At 46.9% G+C, this 21,447-nt stretch overlaps 1 protein-coding gene across 1 annotated transcript in view; it reads right to left on the bottom strand.

Annotated features, from left to right (window-relative positions):
• The window catches only part of LOC143961246 (complement C3-like), a 659,302-nt gene that overhangs the window by 89,941 nt on the left and 547,914 nt on the right, over positions 1-21,447 (bottom strand). The window lies entirely within an intron of this gene.

Genomic DNA, 21,447 nt, shown 5'->3' with positions numbered 1-21,447 from the left:
CATAAATAGAGCTTTCTTTTGGTGGTATTTGATCACCTCTGCGGTTTTTATTTTTTGCGCTATAAACAAAAAAAGATCGTCAATTTTGAAGAAAACGCATTATTTTTTACATTTTGATATAATAAATATCCCCCAAAGATATATAAAGGACTGTCAAAAGAAATAAAACCTCTTTTACAAACAAGAAGTGTCTGACTTTCACCATCTTTGCACCTACTATGCCTACAACCCGCTACATATTGAAAACCTAACTGAGATCACCCGCCTAGTGATCAGGGGGTTAAACCTTTATTTAGCTAATATACAGCGGGTTTCCCCCGATGCTATAGAAAATTAACTAACTAACCATGATCACCCGTAACACTAATACGGTGATCACTGATGACAAGGGGTGATCAAGTGGTTAAACCTTGTTTAGGGGGGTGCCTAGTCCTATCTGGACCTACCTACTTATGGTCTGATGAAACCAAGATAAACCTATTTGGTTCAGATGGTGTCAAGCGTGTGTGGCGGCAACCAGGTGAGGAGTACAAAGACAAGGGTGTCTTGACTACAGTCAAGCATGGTGGTTGGAGTGTCATGGTCTGTGGCTGCATGAGTGTTGCCGGCACTGGGGAGCTACAGTTCATTGAGGAAACCATGAATGCCAACATGGACTGAGACATACTAAAGCAGAGCATGATCCCCTCCCTTAGGAGACTGGGCCGCAGAGCAGTATTTCAACATGACAATAACCCCAAACACACCTCCAAGACAACCACTGCCTTGCTAAAGAACCTGACGGTAAAGGTGATGGACTGGTTGTCTCTAAACCTAAACCCTATTGAGCATCTATGGGGCATTCTCAAATGGAAGGTGGAGGTGCGCAAGATCTCTAACATCCACCTGCTCCGTGATGTTGTCATGGAGGAGTGGAAAAGGACTCCAGTGGCAACCTGTGAAGCTCTGGTGAACTCTATCCCCAAGAAGGTTAAGGCAGTGTTGGAAAATAATGTTGGCCACATAAAATATTGACACTTTGGGCCTAATTTAGACATTTTCACTTAGGGGTGTACTCACTTTTGTTGCCAGCGGTTTAGACATTAATGGCTGTGTGTGTTAAGTTATTTTGAGGGGACAGCAAATTTACACTGTTATACAAGTTGTACACTCACTACTTCACATTTTAGCAAAGTGTAATTTCTTCAGTGTTGTCACATGAAATAATTTAATAAAATATTTACAAAAATTTAAGCAGTGTCACATTTATGAGATACTGTGTATATACAGTGCCTTGCGAAAGTATTCGGCCCCCTTGAACTTTTCAACCTTTTGCCACATTTCAGGCTTCAAACATAAAGATATAAAATTTGTATTTTTTGTGAAGAATCACCAACAAGTGGGACTAAATTGTGAAGTGGAACGAAATCTATTGGATTTTTGAAACTTTTTTAACAAATAAAATAAATGAAAAGTGGGGCATGCAAAATTATTCGGCCCCCTTGCGTTAATACTTTGTAGAGCCAACTTTTGCTGCAATTACAGCTGCAAGTTGCTTGGGGTATGTCTCTATCAGCTTTGCACATCGAGAGACTGAAATTCTTGCCCATTCTTCCTTGCAAAACAGCTCAAGCTCAGTGAGGTTGGATGGAGAGCGTTTGTGAACAGCAGTTTTCAGCTCTTTCTACAGATTCTCGATTGGATTCAGGTCTGGACTTTGACTTGGCCAATCTAACACCTGGATACGTTTATTTGTGAACCATTCCTTTGTAGATTTTGCTGTATGTTTGGGATCATTGACTTGTTGGAAGATAAATCTCCGTCCCAGTTTCAGGTCTTTTGCAGACTCCAACAGGTTTTCATCCAGAATGGTCCTATATTTGGCTGCATCCATCTTCCTCTCAATTTTAACCATCTTCCCTGTCCCTGCTGAAGAAAAGCAGGCCCAAACCATGATGCTGCGACCACCATGTTTGACAGTGGGGATGGTGTGTTGAGGGTGATGAGCTGTGTTGCTTTTACGCCAAACATATCGTTTTGCATTGTGGGCAAAAAGTTCGATTTTGGTTTCATCTGACCAGAGCACCTTCTTCCACATGTTTGGTGTGTCTCCCAGGTGGCTTATGGCAAACTTTAGACAAGACTTTTTATGGATATCTTTGAGAAATGGCTTTCTTCTTGCCACTCTTCCATAAAGGCCAGATTTGTGAAGTGTACGACTGATTGTTGTCCTATGGACAGACTCTCCCACCTCAGCTGTAGTTCTCTGCAGTTCATCCAGAGTGATCATGGGCCTCTTGGCTGCATCTCTGATCAGTCTTCTCCTTGTCTGAGCTGAAAGTTTAGAGGGACGGCCAGGTCTTGGTAGATTTGCAGTGGTCTGATACTCCTTCCATTTCAAAATGATCGCTTGCACAGTGCTCCTTGGGATGTTTAAAGCTTGGGAAATTTTTTTGTATCCAAATCCAGCTTTAAACTTCTCCACAACAGTATTACGGACCTGCCTGGTGTGTTCCTTGGTCTTCATGATACTCTCTGCGCTTTCAACAGAACCCTGAGACTATCACAGAGCAGGGGCATTTATACAGAGACTTGATTACACACAGGTGGATTCTATTTATCACCATCAGTCATTTAGGACAACACTGGATCATTCAGAGAACCTCGCTGAACTTCTGGAGTGAGTTTGCTGCACTGAAAGTAAAGGGGTCGAATAATTTTGCACGCACCACTTTTCAGTTTTTTATTTGCTAAAAAAGTTTAAAATATCCAATAGATTTCATTCCACTTCACAATTGTGTCCCGCTTGTTGATGCTTCTTCACAAAATATTTAAATTTTATATCTTTATGTTTGAAGCCTGAAATGTGGCAAAAGGTTGAAAAGTTCAAGGGGGCCGAATACTTTAGCAAGGCACTGTATACACACACACTGAGCACAGTTTTAAAATACAACACTTTTGTGTTTGCCCCTATTTATCATGATCTGAATGCAAAGATCTACAACTATTTCTATGTACACTAAAGGGCTATTTCTCTCAAATATTGTTCACAAATCTGTCTAAATGTGATAGTGAGCACTTCTCCTTTGCCGTGATAATCCATCCACCTCACAGGTGTGGCATATCAAGAGGCTGATCAGACAGCATGATTATTGCACAGGTGTGCCTTAGGCTGGCCACAATAAAAGGCCACTCTAAAAGGTGCAGTTTTACTGTATGGGGGGGGGGGGGGGGGTCAAGAGGGGTCCGAAAACTAGTCAGTATCTGGTGTGACCACCATTTGCCTCACGCAGTGCAGCACATCTGCTTTGCATAGAGTTGATTAGGTTGTTGATTGTGGCCTGTGAAATGTCGGTCAGTTCCTCTTCAGTGGCTATGCAAAGTTGCTGGAACACGCTGTCATATGCGCCAATCCAGAGCATCCCAAACATGCTCAATGGGTGACATGTCCACTGAGTATACTTTCTATGTAAGAACTGGGATGTTTTCAGCTTCCAGGAATTGTATACAGACCCTAGCAACATGGAGCCATGCATTATCATGCTGCAAAATGAGGTGATGGTCAGTACCGATCATTAACTGTGTTCATTCAGAACCTCTGGCCTGGGGGTGGGGGTGGCATATATAGGTACCGTTCCCCTGCATTTTCCTCCTATGACAGTTAAATGTTGGTTGAGATTGGTTGAGATGGAGATGAAGAGAAGCCTACTTTCAGTTGCTGCAGGAGAAAAATACAAATTGGTTTCACTAAATCCCACCCCTGCTGCCCCTTCTGTCCAGGTTCTGGGGGTCAGCAAGGAAGGATCGCAGTTTACCTACCACCAACCTGGTTGATGGGTAGATTGTGTTTGACGGTTGTGATGGACAAACTTCCGATGGGACGTTTTGCAAACGCAAACCGCAAACGTGGCCAAAAGTTTGCAAACCGCAAGGTTTGCAGCGGACCCCATTGACTTTAATGGCAGTCGAACCTTATAAATCTCCAGGTCATATTTTCAGCCACAAAATACTTACTAGCTGTGCACACATAGTCCCACAACATGGACACTGACATAACAAAAGTATTAAGTGAATCTGGGATCAACAATGACAAGCATTATTTTTTATCTGTGACATTTTGACCATTCAGGAGCGCATGAAGGTCATGGAGGAGAGGCAAGGTGAGGCCAGGCTATAAAGGGGGTGCAGGAAATGATCAGTGCCACAGTCAGGGCAGCACAGTCCTGTGCCAGTGTCCCAGTGTGCCAACCTGTGCTTGAGCCCCTCCCTCTGCCCAGCCCTTACCCCCACCTATGCAGGGCTCCACTGTGGTGGTAAGGAGGTGCCAGTCCAGTGCTGATCCTCAGCCATGGTGCTGGCACTGCCTGCTGATTGGCTTCTCTGCTGCTATCTCCCTCACTGTCTGAAACCAGAACTGTGATAGAGACTGGGCACTGACACCAGCACTGTGATAGAGAGCACTGATACCAGCACTGAGATAGAGAGCACTGACACTAGCACCGAGATAGAGAGCACTGACACCAGCACTGCGATAGAGAGCACTGACACCAGCACCGAGATAGAGAGCACTGACACCAGCACCGAGATAGAGAGCACTGACACCAGCACCGTGATAGAGAGCACTGACACCAGCACCATGATAGAGAGCACTGACACCACACCAGCACCGAGATAGAGATCCCTGACAACACACCAGCACCAAGATAGAGAGAGAGCACTGACACCAGCACCGAGATAGAGAGAGAGCACTGACAGCAGCAAAGTGATAGAGAACACTGTGACCACACAAACACCGAGATAGAGAGCACTGACACCACACCAGCACCGTGATAGAGAGCACTGACACCACACCAGCACCAAGATAGAGAGCACTGACACCAGCACTGATACAAGCAACTCGCTGTGGGACCCAAAAATATGACACCACTCAACCTCTTCAAACAGGAGGGCAAGGGCATATAGTACGGTGTGCTTTTTTTGTACAAGGAAGTGAGCCAAAGGTAGAAAAAAGGTCCGTGTGTTAGATTATATACATTATTTATAGAGCTATGCATATACATGATCTACTGGTCACATGTGTTGAATTCCTCTGAGATCCATGCCTCATTAATTTTTTTAAATGTGAGGTAGTCAAAACTGTCGTGAGCTATGCGAGTGCGCTTATCGGTCATGATCCCCCCTGCTGCGCTGAACGTCCTTTCGGACAGGACACTGGACGAGGGGCAAGCCAACAGTTCCATTGCAAATTGGGCAAGCTCTGGCCAGAGGTCAAGCCTGCCCACCCAGTAGTCCAGGGGTTCATCACTTCTCAGCGTCCACATCGGCTGTTAACCCGATGTAGTCGGACACCTGACGGTCTAGGCATTCCCTGATGCTGGATCCGGATGATACCTGTCGATGGGTCAGCTGAAAGAATGATCTCATATTAGAAGTCACCAACACATCTTCTTGCAGGCGCTGTTGGATTGGTATCCACAACTCTCTGGGAGTGGGAATTCCTCTGCCAGCGCACGCAAAAGCAGAATGCAGCATTTCTCTAAGCAAGGCCTGTAAGTGCTCCATTCTGACAACCCTCTGTGATGGTGGTAACATTTCCGCCATTTTGTGTTTGTACTGGGGGTCTAAGTACGTTGCCACCCAGTACTGGTCCTTGACCTTTATGCTTTTTATACGGGGGTCCCTGTTAAAACACTGGAGCATGAAGGCCCCCATTTGCACTAAACTGGAAGCGGTATGGTGGCCTGGTTCCTGCTCATCATCCAGGATAATGTCGTCCTCCTCGTTCTCCTCTCCCCATCCACAGACAACAACAGGGTTCCCAGAAAGGTTTAAAGCATTCTATTCTTGCTCCTCCTCATCCGCCCCGGCACCATCCTCCTCTGACACCTCTTCAGACTCCTGTTGTTGACTTGTCTCAGATAGAGTAGCCCCCCTGGGCATTCATCCAGCATTGTGACTTCCTTATCTTCCTGCTCCTGCTCCTCCACGGCTTTATCAATAACACGACACTGATGGTGTCATGGCTGCGACTGACCAGTTTGGTGATCTCATCAAATGGCAGCAGAAGTCTGCATGCGTCGCGCATGAGCAGCCACTGGTGTGGTAAAAAAAAACCAAGCTCCCCAGAACCTGTTCTGCCGCAGAGTTCGTATAGGTAGTCGCTAACTGCATGTTTCTGCTGGAGAAGCCTATCAAGCACATAGAAGGTTGAGTTCCATTGCGTCGGGCAATCGCAAATAAAACGTCTGACCGGTAGATTGTGTCGCCGCTGAACGCGAGCAAGGTGAGCCATGGCCGTGTAAGATCTTCTGAAATGGGCTGAGATTTTCCTTGCCTGCCGCAAGATGTCCTGGACCCCAGGGTATTTGACAACTAATCGCTGCACAACCAAGTTTAAGACGTGTGCCATGCATGGCACGTGTGTAATATTGCCCTGTTTCAATGCGCTAAACAGATTGTCACCGTTGTCACATACCACTTTACCAACTGTCAAATTGAGCGGTGTTAGCCACTGATCTGCCTGTGAACGCAAAGCTGAAAGGAGTGCATGGCCAGTGTGGCTCTTGGCTTCCAGGCACAACAGACGCAGCAAAGCATGGCAACGTCTCACCTGGCATGTCAAATAGGTTGTGGGGATCTTGGGCAGTGCAGCGGAAGAGACGCTAGCAGCAGAAAAGGAGGAGTCAGCTGAGGAGGAGAGTGAGGATTGAGTAGGGGGAGGAGAGGAAGAGGCAGGCCTGCATGCAATCCGTGGCTGTAAAATCAAATCTACAGGGGTGCCACGGGTTATATGTTTGACGGCCGTCAGAAGGTTCACCCAGTGGGCAGGTATAGGTATATACCTTCCCTGCCCATGTTTGTTAGACCACGTGTCTGTGGTCAGATGTATCTTGGCACCGATACTGTGTGCCAGAGATACATTCACTTGCCGCTGAACATGGCCATATAGCTCTGGGATGCCCTTTTGTGAGAAACACTTCCTTCCTTCCTGGGACCTTCCATTGTGGTGTCAAAAGGCCTCCGAGTCCACCAGTTCATATGGCAGTAGTTGGCGGGCTAACAGTTCTGACAAGACAGCGGTCAACCGTTGGGCAAGAGGGTTGTCTGGTGTTATAACTTTTTTACGCTCAAACATTTGGCCCACAGAAGTCTGCCTTTTTACAGAAAAATGTGAGGATGGCATGATGGAAGGTGGAGTGCAGGACAATTGTGAGGAGAGAGGAGAAGGAGAAGTAGAAGACAAGGCTGGATGGTGAGAGCCTGGAGTGTGGCTTTGTGGGTTCCGTTGCTCCCACTGGGCTCGGTGATGGCAGCTCATGTGCCTTCTTAAGGCGGTCGTCCCTAGGTGAGTGTTGGGCATACTGCGACTTATGCGTTGACTGCAAAGGCTGCAGATGGCAACACTATTGTCAGCAGCGGACACGTTAAAAAAAAGCCCACACTGCGGAGCCATGTTCCGGCATCCTGGGAGCACCAGATGTGACCGTACATGGTTGATGCCTCACTTCTGATACATTAGCAGTCTGGTTTGTCCCTCCTGTGCAATGTAAGTTCTGCCTGCTTCTCCTCCCTATCTGCTGGTCCATATCTCCCTCTAAACTCCCCTCCTCTTCCTCTCTTGTGGGCACCCACGTGACATCACTAGACACGTCATCAATGATGTCACCTTCCCCACCCCTATAATTAGAGATCTCGGAGTAGGCAGCAACACCAGGGACCAACCACCTCCTTGGGCTGATCCGGATACTGTCGTCAGACTGCTGAGTGGCGGTTGTTTCTACCTCCTATTCCTGATCCAATGGCAAGAGTGGCTGCGCATCGGCAATGTCTTGATGGATCGGAAAATAATTCTTGTGACTCAAGCTGAGGGTATATGGTGGTGGTGTTGGTGGTAGTGTCTTTGGGGATGTACACAGCAGAGAGTGAAGAAGAGGGTGCAGATCGAGAGGATGAGGAGGGTGCAGAAGAGTAAGGCTGAGTGAGCCACTCAACCAAGTCTGGTGCGTCCTTTGATGTAATCAAACGCACCTTCTGCAATTTCCCACTTTGGCTCAAGCCTGTTGCTCCTGCCCTACCCCTACCACCCCTGCGGAAGGGCCTGCCTCTTCCTCTGCCTGTCATTTTTTAAATGATCCTGTGACAAAAGTCTCTAGAGAAGTGTAGTATGTGTGGAAGAAGATATATAACACCCCGCTTTAATCTGTCATTTTGGGGGGCCACTGGTCTATCACACCAGTTATAATAGTTTTTTCTATTTGCATTTGTCACTCTTTGTAGTATCGCTGCAGAACCGTTCAGCAGTCACAATGCTGCACAGTGGAAATGCACTATGCTATGCTTTCTATATTTGAAAGTATTTTATACATGTATTACACCTCTATATACTGCACACCAAATAGTACACCTATCCCAGTCCTTAAAAGGCCGTTTGTGGACCTAGTAGTAGCTAGCTAGTAGCTAGTGAATTGCAGACTGTCCCTGCTCCAAACACCAAACTGTCCCTCGCTACACTGAGAAACGACAGCTGCAGAATCGGTCAGCAGCACAGCAGTGCAGTATGCTATCTATAAGTGCTAATATGCTTTCTATATTTGAAAGAAAGTATATTATATGTGTATTACAACCCTATATACTGTATACCTATACCAGTCCTTAAAAGGACCTTTGTGTACCTAGTAGCTAGTCACCAGTTGCAGGTCACCAGTATGGCTGTAGGCAACCTGTAGCTGATCTTTTCTCTTTACTGATTTCCCATGCCTTGTTCTGCATGGAGGTGGCCATCTTGGCAGAGGGGGAAGGGCTTTACTCCCTCATGTCAGAGCTGCCCCCCTGATGACTGGTGATCTGGTGATGATGTTGGGGTAATAATTAAAAAGCAATACAAGACACGGATGAATCACAGGTACACAGAGCAAATGAAGCAAAAGCAGGGAGTTCCTTGCACTTCGAGTCTTCGGGTGTGGCTTTCTCTCCAGCAGGAAGAACATTGAGAAGCACAGTAGTTAAATCAGGAAATATCACTTCAAATCTGGTGGAACTAGATGATCTCATACTGCAAATAGACAGACAGTAATGAGGCTAGAGCCTCAAGGCATTGGAGGATCACTGATATTTTTTAAGCGTAATGTCTGGCAAAGGGTACATTTTTAGTTGACTGTTTAGGCACAAAGTGTAGCTATAGCATATTTTTTATGTTATTCCAATCATAGCATTTTGAGATTTTAATGGTGCCAAAACAATTTTTATTCTTAAAAATGTTTTTTTTATTTATGCTGCTTTATTTGTCCTCTCTCTTTATATACCTGTGTTCTTATATGGATATGGACTGACAATAATTGGAAAAGTGTCTTGGATGGTGAGGTGATTACAAAATTGGCAGTCATACGGACACCCAGGGCATGATTGTGAGACTTTAGACCCATGCCATGCCAATAGTCTGTGGGCCTGCACCCTACTTCTGGGGTTTATAATGAACAATTGTCTAGGTCACTAGTGATGGACGAACGTTTCGCCCGGCGGTCGTTTCGCGGCGAATTTCCGACATTCGCGGTCCGCACGTTCGAACGCCTTTTTCCGTCGTTCGCCGCGGCGGACTTACGTGTTTAATGTATACAAGAACTTTAACCTTTGGTGACACGTTTATCATGTGATACAGGACAGCCAATTGAGACATGACAGCACATGGACACTTGGACATTCCCCCTAACCTATAAATACACCCGATCCGGTGGCCATTTTACATTCTTTCTTCTGTTACGATAGGGACAGGTTCCTGTGTGGAGTAGGGAGAGATAAACCACTAGCTATTTGGTACACAAAAGTTCTTTTCAGGACTGGTATAGGTGTTAGGTGTTGATAGGTTTGCTGTGCTGCTGATTCTTGCAGCAGCCTGAGTGTCTTTTGTTAGTTTAGAGAAAGGGAAAGGACGGTGTATGCTACAGGGACAGCCAGATTAGTCTTTCATCATCATCATCATCATCATCATCATTAGCTGTTACTATCAAGGTCCACAAAAGAGCTGTTCCAGTAACCACTAATCGTTCTCTTTTTTTGCCAATTTGTATAGGGACAGGAAGGAAGCAGTGTTGTCAGGCAGTGAGGGTAATTTTAAAGACTTGCTGTTATTATTAGTTCCACAAAGGTTCTTTTCAGGACTGGTATCAGTGGTACAGTAATAGGCTTGTACATGTATAATATTCTTTCTTCCAAATATAGAAAGGATATTATACTTGACTGCTGCCCTTCTGCTGCAGTCTGCTAAACATTCACAACTCACTTGTTCCACAAAAGTTCTTATAAGGACTGGTAACTTGGTATAGGGTGCTACGGTACATAGGCTTGAGTGCGGTACAGTCTGCTGTTCTGTAAGGACCGCTATCGGTCCACAATAGATAGGGTTGACGTGCACCACTGCTGACCGCTGCCCTATACTGCAGCAGTCCTTCAGCGGTATAGGGACTGACGTACAGTCTGCTAATCACTAACACACAACCTGCTTGTTCCACAAAAGTTCTTATAAGGACTGGTAACTTGGTATAGGGTGCTACGGTACATAGGCTTGAGTGCGGTACAGTCTGCTGTTCTGTAAGGACCGCTATCGGTCCACAATAGATAGGGTTGACGTGCACCACTGCTGACCGCTCACCTATACTGCAGCAGTCCTTCAGCGGTATAGGGACTGACGTACAGTCTGCTAATCACTAACACACAACCTGCTTGTTCCACAAAAGTTCTTATAAGGACTGGTAACTTGGTATAGGGTGCTACGGTACATAGGCTTGAGTGCGGTACAGTCTGCTGTTCTGTAAGGACCGCTATCGGTCCACAATAGATAGGGTTGACGTGCACCACTGCTGACCGCTCACCTATACTGCAGCAGTCCTTCAGCGGTATAGGGACTGACGTACAGTCTGCTAATCACTAACACACAACCTGCTTGTTCCACAAAAGTTCTTATAAGGACTGGTAACTTGGTATAGGGTGCTACGGTACATAGGCTTGAGTGCGGTACAGTCTGCTGTTCTGTAAGGACCGCTATCGGTCCACAATAGATAGGGTTGACGTGCACCACTGCTGACCGCTGCCCTATACTGCAGCAGTCCTTCAGCGGTATAGGGACTGACGTACAGTCTGCTAATCACTAACACACAACCTGCTTGTTCCACAAAAGTTCTTATAAGGACTGGTAACTTGGTATAGGGTGCTACGGTACATAGGCTTGAGTGCGGTACAGTCTGCTGTTCTGTAAGGACCGCTATCGGTCCACAATAGATAGGGTTGACGTGCACCACTGCTGACCGCTGCCCTATACTGCAGCAGTCCTTCAGCGGTATAGGGACTGACGTACAGTCTGCTAAACACTAATACACAACCTGCTTGGTCCACAAAAGTTCTTATAAGGACTGGTAACTTGGTATAGGGTGCTACGGTACATAGGCTTGAGTGCGGTACAGTCTGCTGTTCTGTAAGGACCGCTATAGGTCCACAATAGATAGGGTTGACGTGCACCACTGCTGACCGCTCACCTATACTGCAGCAGTCCTTCAGCGGTATAGGGACTGACGTACAGTCTGCTAATCACTAACACACAACCTGCTTGTTCCACAAAAGTTCTTATAAGGACTGGTAACTTGGTATAGGGTGCTACGGTACATAGGCTTGAGTGCGGTACAGTCTGCTGTTCTGTAAGGACCGCTATCGGTCCACAATAGATAGGGTTGACGTGCACCACTGCTGACCGCTGCCCTATACTGCAGCAGTCCTTCAGCGGTATAGGGACTGACGTACAGTCTGCTAAACACTAATACACAACCTGCTTGGTCCACAAAAGTTCTTATAAGGACTGGTAACTTGGTATAGGGTGCTACGGTACATAGGCTTGAGTGCGGTACAGTCTGCTGTTCTGTAAGGACCGCTATCGGTCCACAATAGATAGGGTTGACGTGCACCACTGCTGACCGCTCACCTATACTGCAGCAGTCCTTCAGCGGTATAGGGACTGACGTACAGTCTGCTAATCACTAACACACAACCTGCTTGTTCCACAAAAGTTCTTATAAGGACTGGTAACTTGGTATAGGGTGCTACGGTACATAGGCTTGAGTGCGGTACAGTCTGCTGTTCTGTAAGGACCGCTATCGGTCCACAATAGATAGGGTTGACGTGCACCACTGCTGACCGCTGCCCTATACTGCAGCAGTCCTTCAGCGGTATAGGGACTGACGTACAGTCTGCTAAACACTAATACACAACCTGCTTGGTCCACAAAAGTTCTTATAAGGACTGGTAACTTGGTATAGGGTGCTACGGTACATAGGCTTGAGTGCGGTACAGTCTGCTGTTCTGTAAGGACCGCTATCGGTCCACAATAGATAGGGTTGACGTGCACCACTGCTGACCGCTCACCTATACTGCAGCAGTCCTTCAGCGGTATAGGGACTGACGTACAGTCTGCTAATCACTAACACACAACCTGCTTGGTCCACAAAAGTTCTTATAAGGACTGGTAACTTGGTATAGGGTGCTACGGTACATAGGCTTGAGTGCGGTACAGTCTGCTGTTCTGTAAGGACCGCTATCGGTCCACAATAGATAGGGTTGACGTGCACCACTGCTGACCGCTGCCCTATACTGCAGCAGTCCTTCAGCGGTATAGGGACTGACGTACAGTCTGCTAAACACTAATACACAACCTGCTTGGTCCACAAAAGTTCTTATAAGGACTGGTAACTTGGTATAGGGTGCTACGGTACATAGGCTTGAGTGCGGTACAGTCTGCTGTTCTGTAAGGACCGCTATCGGTCCACAATAGATAGGGTTGACGTGCACCACTGCTGACCGCTGCCCTATACTGCAGCAGTCCTTCAGCGGTATAGGGACTGACGTACAGTCTGCTAAACACTAATACACAACCTGCTTGGTCCACAAAAGTTCTTATAAGGACTGGTAACTTGGTATAGGGTGCTACGGTACATAGGCTTGAGTGCGGTACAGTCTGCTGTTCTGTAAGGACCGCTATCGGTCCACAATAGATAGGGTTGACGTGCACCACTGCTGACCGCTGCCCTATACTGCAGCAGTCCTTCAGCGGTATAGGGACTGACGTACAGTCTGCTAAACACTAATACACAACCTGCTTGGTCCACAAAAGTTCTTATAAGGACTGGTAACTTGGTATAGGGTGCTACGGTACATAGGCTTGAGTGCGGTACAGTCTGCTGTTCTGTAAGGACCGCTATAGGTCCACAATAGATAGGGTTGACGTGCACCACTGCTGACCGCTCACCTATACTGCAGCAGTCCTTCAGCGGTATAGGGACTGACGTACAGTCTGCTAATCACTAACACACAACCTGCTTGTTCCACAAAAGTTCTTATAAGGACTGGTAACTTGGTATAGGGTGCTACGGTACATAGGCTTGAGTGCGGTACAGTCTGCTGTTCTGTAAGGACCGCTATCGGTCCACAATAGATAGGGTTGACGTGCACCACTGCTGACCGCTGCCCTATACTGCAGCAGTCCTTCAGCGGTATAGGGACTGACGTACAGTCTGCTAAACACTAATACACAACCTGCTTGGTCCACAAAAGTTCTTATAAGGACTGGTAACTTGGTATAGGGTGCTACGGTACATAGGCTTGAGTGCGGTACAGTCTGCTGTTCTGTAAGGACCGCTATCGGTCCACAATAGATAGGGTTGACGTGCACCACTGCTGACCGCTGCCCTATACTGCAGCAGTCCTTCAGCGGTATAGGGACTGACGTACAGTCTGCTAAACACTAATACACAACCTGCTTGGTCCACAAAAGTTCTTATAAGGACTGGTAACTTGGTATAGGGTGCTACGGTACATAGGCTTGAGTGCGGTACAGTCTGCTGTTCTGTAAGGACCGCTATAGGTCCACAATAGATAGGGTTGACGTGCACCACTGCTGACCGCTCACCTATACTGCAGCAGTCCTTCAGCGGTATAGGGACTAAGAGTTTTGTCACAGGGTCATTTAAAAAATGACAGGCAGAGGAAGAGGCAGGCCCTTCCGCAGGGGTGGTAGGGGTAGGGCAGGAGCAACAGGCTTGAGCCAAAGTGGGAAGTTGCAGAAGGTGCGTTCAATTACTTTAAAGGATGCACCAGACTTGGTTGAGTGGCTCGCTCAGCCTTACTCTTCTGCACCCTCCTCATCCTCTCGATCTGCACCCTCTTCTTCACTCTCTGCTATGTGCACCCCCAAAGACACTACCACCAACAACACGACCACCACCACCACCACCACATACCTTCCGCTTGAGTCACTGGAATTATTTTCCGATCCATATCAAGAGGACATTTCTGATGCGCAGCCACTCTTGGTATTGGATCAGGAAGAGGAGGTAGCAACAAGCGCTACTCAGCAGTCTGACGCCAGTACCCAGATCAGCCCAAGGAGGAGGTTGGTCCCCGGTGTTGCTGCCTACTCCGAGATCTCTACTTATAGCGGTGGGGAAGGTGACGTTGATGATGACGTGTCTAGTGATGTCACGTGGGTGCCCACAAGAGAGGAAGAGGAGGGGAGTTCAGAGGGAGATATGGACCAGCAGATAGGGAGGAGAAGCAGCAATGACTTACATTGCACAGCAGGGACAAAGCAGACTGCAAATGTATCAGGAGCGAGTCATCGACCATGTACGGTCACATCTGGCGCTCCCAGGACACCGGCACATGGCTCCGCAGTGTGGGCTTTTTTTAACGTGTCCGCTGCTGACAATAGCGTTGCCATCTGCAATCTTTGCAGTCAACGCGTTAGTCGCGGTAAGCCCAATACTCACCTAGGGACGACCGCCTTAAGAAGGCACATGAGCAGCCATCACCGAGCCCAGTGGGAGCAACGGAACACACAAAGCCACACTGCAGGCTCTCACCGTCCAGCCTCGTCTTCTACTTCTCCTTCTCCTCTCTCCTCACAATTGTCCTCCACTCCACCTTCCATCACGCCAAGCTCACATTTTTCTGCAAAAAGGCAGGCTTCCGTGGGCCTAATGTTTGAGCGTAAAAAAATGATGATGCCGGATAACCCTCTTGCCCAACGGTTGGCGGCTGGCTTGTCAGAACTCATAGCCCGCCAACTACTGCCATATAAACTGGTGGACTCGGAGGCCTTTCGCAAATTTGTGGCCATTGGAACACCACAATGGAAGGTCCCAGGAAGGAAGTATTTCTCAGAGAAGGGCATCCCAGAGCTATATGGCCATGTTCAGCGGCAAGTGAATGTATCTCTGGCACACAGTGTCGGTGCCAAGATACATCTGACCACAGACACGTGGTCTAGCAAACACGGGCAGGGAAGGTATATCAGTTTTACTGCCCACTGGGTGAACCTTCTGACGGCCGTCAAGCATGTAACCCGTGGCACCCGTGTAGATTTGGTTTTACCGCCACGGATTGCATGCAGGCCTGACTCTTCTTCTCCTCCTCCTACTCCATCCTCCTCCCTCTCCTCCTCAGCTGCCTCCTCCTTTTCCGCTGCTAGCGTCTCTTCCACTGCACCGCCCAAGCTCCCCAGAACCTATTCCACATGCCAGGTGAGACGTTGCCATGCCGTGCTGCGTCTGTTGTGCCTGGAAGCAAAGAGCCACACTGGCCCGGCACTCCTTTCAGCTTTGCGTTCACAGGCAGATGAGTGGCTAACACCGCTCAATTTGACAGTTGGTAAAGTGGTGTGTGACAACGGTGCCAATCTGCTTAGCGCATTGAAACAGGGCAAAATCACGCACGTGCCGTGCATGGCACAAATCACGCACGTGCCGTGCATGGCACACGTCTTAAACTTGGTCGTGCAGCGATTCCTTGTCAAATACCCTGGGGTCCAGGACATCTTGCGGCAGGCAAGGAAAATCTCGGCCCATTTCAGAAGATCTTACACGGCCATGGCTCGCCTTGCTGACATTCAGCGGCGACACCATCTGCCGGTCAGACGTCTTATTTGCGATTGCCCGACGCGATGGAACTCAACCTTCTATATGCTTGATAGGCTGCTCCAGCAGAAACGTGCAGTTAACGTCTACCTGTATGAACTCTGCGAAAGAAACGGTTCTGGGGAGCTGGGTTTTTTTTCACCGCGCCAGTGGCTGCTCATGCGCGACACATGCAGACTTCTGCGGCCATTTGAGGAGATCACCAAACTGGTCAGTCGCAGCCATGGCGCCATCAGTGACATGGTACCTTATGCCTTCTTTCTGGAGCGTGCATTGCGTCGTGTCATTGATCAGGCTGTGGAGGAGCAGGAGCGGGAAGATGAGGAAGTCGCAATGCTGGATGAATTCCCAGGGGGGGCTACTCTATCTGAGACAAGTCAACAACAGGAGTCTGATGAGGAGTCAGAGGAGGATGGTGCCGGGGCGGATGAGCAGGAGCAAGAAGAGCATGCTTTAAACCTTTCTGGGATCCCTGTTGTGCGAGGATGGGGAGAGGAGAATGAAGAGGACGACATTATCCTGGATGATGAGCAGGAGCCAGGCCACCACACCGCTTCCACTTTAGTGCAAATGGGGGCCTTCATGCTCCAGTGTTTTAATAGGGACCCCCGTATAAAAAGCATGAGGGTCAAGGACCAGTACTGGGTGGCAACGTACTTAGACCCCCGGTACAAACACAAAATGGCGGAAATGTTACCGCCGTCGCAGAGGGCTGTCAGAATGCAGCACTTCCAGGCCTTGCTTCGAGAAATGCTGCATTCTGCTTTTGCGTGCGCTGGCAGAGGAGCAATTCCCACTCCCAGAGAAGGATTTGCGGGTACCAATCCAACAGCGCCTGCAAGAAGAGGCCGGTTTGAAGATGTGTTGGTGACTTCGGATATGAGGTCATTCTTTCAGCCGACCCATCGACAGGTGTCATCCGGATCCAGCATCAGGGAACGCCTAGACCGTCAGGTGTCCGACTACATTGGGTTAACGGCCGATGTGGACGCTCTGAGGAGTGATGAACCCCTAGACTACTGGGTGGGCAGGCTTGACCTCTGGCCAGAGCTTGCCCAATTTGCAATCGAACTGTTGGCTTGCCCCTCATCCAGTGTCCTGTCCGAAAGGACGTTCAGCGCAGCAGGGGGGATTGTGACCGATAAGCGTACTCGCCTAGCTCACCACAGTGTTAACTACCTCACATTTCTAAAAATGAATGAGGCATGGATCTCGGAGGAATTCAACACATGTGACCAGTAGACCATGTATATGTCTATAAACTATTTTTTTAATCAAGCACACAGACCTTCTTAATTCATTTGGCTCACTTCCTTGACCCAAAAAAGCACACCGTACTATATGCCCCTACCCTCCTCTTTGAAGAGGTTGAGCGGTGTCATATTTCTACTGGGGCTGCTTATGATATCCCTGTGCTGTGCTGACTTCCTCCTGGGGGTTCTTATTATGAAGGGATCACACTATCCCTGTGCTGTGCTGACTTCCTCCTGGGGGTTCTTATTATGAGGGGATCACACCATCCCTGTGCTGTGCTGACTTCCTCCTGGGGCTGCTTACGGTGCTGCTGTCAGTGCTGTATGTCACGGTGCTGCTGTCAGCGCTGTATGTCACGGTGCTGCTGTCAGCGCTGTATGTCACGGTGCTGCTGTCAGCGCTGTATGTCACGGTGCTGCTGTCAGCGCTGTATGTCACGGTGCTGCTGTCAGCGCTGTATGTCACGGTGCTGCTGTCAGCGCTGTATGTCACGGTGCTGCTGTCAGCGCTGTATGTCACGGTGCTGCTGTCAGCGCTGTATGTCACGGTGCTGCTGTCAGCGCTGTATGTCACGGTGCTGCTGTCAGTGCTCTGTATTACGGTGCTGCTGTCAGATGCCTCTATCACGGTGCATGTGTCATTCCGGTATGTCACGCTGCTGGTGATCATCTCCTGCACCCTCTTCTTTGCCTACCCTGGTCCCTGACCTTCCCTCTCCTCCATTGCCTTCATTAGCTCCATAGTCCTGAATTGTTAGAACAATTTCCCAAATAAAATAAAAATGCTTGTAGTTATCGATCCCAAATTCACCTCATACATGTATTATGTCATTGTCCAGATGGTGGGACTACGTTTTACCCCCTAATAATTACCACGTGGCCGCAAATTCGACATGAAGGTTTGCAAAGTTCGCCTCCCATTGAAGTCAATGGGGCCCGCGGCGAACGTTCGGTTTCGCGAACGTTTGGGTCCGTTCGCATTTCGCTTTCGCGAAACGTCCCGTCGGAAGTTCGTCCATCACTATAGGTCACCTTAAATAGTGAACAAAAATGTTCCTCTTTTACTATAATACCGTACCATCTGACCACTCGCCGGGGGTGTTGCTGTGCCTTGGTCTGTATAACCATTAAGACCTATATAATGGTGGATGGGAATCATCCTGTCCTGCTATTGTTAACCTCCTTAGCCTCCAGCCAAGGGTGGACCTGTGACATCAACAGTGGTGCATCTTATGTTTGGTCAGCATATCGCAGAGGCTGTATCCAGCGGGTGGAGGGGGGTAGGAAAATGCGCAATAAGTCTCCTGGACAGCTGCGTCCTACCACTGACGTCAGATGCCGGCTGAGCGGAAGGGGTATATATGGCAAGTGGCCAGGCGGTTTGGCTGCTGGAGCTATGGAGACGCCATTAGGATAACCTGCACAATATATATGCTGAGAGATGGAGGATACAGTATATTATAATAGATAGATGGAGGCTTTGGATCCTGTATGAATATATTAGTGAAATCTCCTTGTTTCTTTTATTACCTAAAGCGGCTTTATTGCAAGATAGATCACATGTAGTTAGTCGTGTTTTGGGCAAGTCTGTCACCTCCCTCTTCTTCCCTTTTTGGGCAATTGACATTGATATACAACATTAGTAAGTGATATTATAATAACCTTAACCGCTTCCCGCACACCATATAGCAGAATGATGGGCAGAAAGTGGTTGTATTATCCTGTCTGGTCAGGGTAAGCGGATAAGTCCTCCTGTTGAAGTCTCAAAGTTTGCCAATTAATATTGCAACTACCTAAGGGTGTCCTGGCCCTAACCCTCTCTCCCAAAGTTCTGTTAAGAGAAATAGAATCTCTTTTGCATTCAAGAAGTGTCTGGCGCCCAATGACTCTAACTACTTTGCACCCACTATGTCTCGCAACCCACCATATACAGAAGAATTTCAGATATCTCTGGCCCTGGAGGTTCTGATTAGACCGAAGGAGGTCGGGAACCTTGCTACATAAAAATAAGCCATTCTCTACCTTATTTTATAGTGACTTTCGGTGCTCATGTGGCCAGCCACCTCTCTGCTCTCCAAATCTGACAGTTACAGTGGGAGCAGCCAAGAAACCCCTGCTGGCATCAGCCAGGAGGAGAAGAGGAGGAAAGAGGCGGCCATTCATGTGAGTGTCGAGCGCTATGAAAAAGGTGTACAGGGGCTTATTTTTACAAAACCACATAGACTGGGACACATTATTTAATGTAACACAGGGGATTGTAGAAAGAAGACTCAGAAATTATAGCTTCAGTCAGAGCTAACAGGCAGGGGGAGGACCCAGGAGAGCTGCGGATGACAGAGGCACGTAAACTGACCACGGTGTCAGGGATCAGCAGACATGGTATACAGTGGTCAGTTTACAGGGGGAGGGCAGAACCAGGCAGGATCAGCTAGGTATTTCACGTGATAGAAAGTGACAAATTACACAGCACAAGCACTGTGCTGTACAACATGCTTTAAGGAACAGGATCTATTTTTTTTAGGGTTACAAACACTTTAATTGCCAAACTGGAATCTAAAGACAAAAAATGTCAATAGTAACAACGTTAATTATAAGTAGGAGTTTTTATTGATTGATAGGGACCTAGGTAAGCATGATTCTATGACAGCATTCTATTTTTAAAAAAACTTGTATATCATATTGCATATAATATTGTATGGTGTTTTCTTATGCATACTCTGTATGTTTGTATACAGCTTTTATATAAAAAGATTTGGGCAACACTCCCATTGTCAGCAAAACATGTAGAGGAAACAATAGTGTAGCCTATATGGAAGAAACAACTAACTGTACATTCCTGCTGTATATGGATAATATATTTTTAACATGTTTTTAATGTATGTGAAAGAAAGAAAGTTTATATTTTTAAGAAAAAATGTGTTTTGGCACCATAAAAATCCCAATATGCTATGAGTGGAATGAAATATTATATTTAAGGGATGCGGTATAGAGAAAGGTCTTAGACCGTAAGAGTCACCTCATTATACAGCAACACTTAAAGACAATTATTTTTTTCTAGTTTTGAACAGCATAGGAAAGGGTTAAAACCCCGGCCAGGTCATTATTATTTTTTTTTCTTTTTTCTGTTTTAATTGCATAGGGAAATATGTCTTTACTTCATAATCCAGAAATGCAACAGAAAGTTAAAGGAAATCTTCCAAAACTTGGGGAATTCTCCTCTTACACAGTTATCCCCTGAACAGATATCTCTATTTGAAGATTTCTACTTACTACTCTTGGTCTGGGGACAACTCTAAAATTTTGAATTTCCCCTTCGTTTCTTTCTTGGTGACAATAGTGACCAAGATTAAACTCCCCAATGAAGACACAGACAGAAATAAAAACTTAACACAAAAGAAAAAAAAAGCCTAGAGATACTGTATATATTAACCACTTGCCAACCAGCAGTCGCAGATATACTGTGGCAGGGCGGCTCTATTATGCGAATTGCCTTACCAGTATGGTGCTTCGTGTAACAGCTATAGCAGGCATGTGCACACAGTGCCTGACCAGAGCTGTTGGGCGTGGCCGGCGGCCTGTCTGCTGGCCATCGGCGATCGCTCCATAGAGCCAGAATTGGGATCTGCCAGTGTAAATAAAAAAGATTCCCGCTCTGACAGGGGAGTAGAGAGAGATTGTCTGTTCCTATTCATTGGGAACAGTGATCTCTCTGTACTCCCAGTCAGTCCCCTCCCCCCACAGTTAGAAACACCTCCCAGGGAACACTTAACCCCTTGATCGCCCCCCTAGTGGTAACCCTTCCCCTACCAGTGTCATTTATACAATGATCAGTGGATATTTTTTAGCTCTGATCACTGTAATAGTGTCACTGGTCCCAAAAAAGTGTCAAAAAATTGCTGATCACCGTCATTACTAGTAAAAAAATAATAATAATAAAAATTACATAAATCTATCCCCTATTTTATAGATGCTATAACTCTTGCACAAACCAATCAATATACACTTATTGCAATTTTTTTATCAAAAATATGTAACAGAATACATATTGGCCTAAATTGATGAATACATTTTTTATATATATTTTTATCTTTATATATGTTATAGCAAAAAGTTAATATATAGTTTTTAGTTTTTTTCACAAATGTTGGTCTTTTGTTTGTTTATGGCGCAAAAAATAAAAACCACAGAAGTGATCAAATACCACCAAAAGAAAGCTCTAGTTGTGAGAAAAAAAAGGACATCCTTTTTTTTGGGTACAGTGCCAC

This window comes from Lithobates pipiens, unplaced genomic scaffold (genome assembly GCF_037356315.1).
Source record: "Lithobates pipiens isolate NorthernLeopardFrog02 unplaced genomic scaffold, aLitPip1_a1.2 Scaffold_8, whole genome shotgun sequence".
Taxonomy (NCBI): domain Eukaryota; kingdom Metazoa; phylum Chordata; class Amphibia; order Anura; family Ranidae; genus Lithobates; species Lithobates pipiens.
This window is presented reverse-complemented; position numbering and strand designations above follow the sequence as displayed.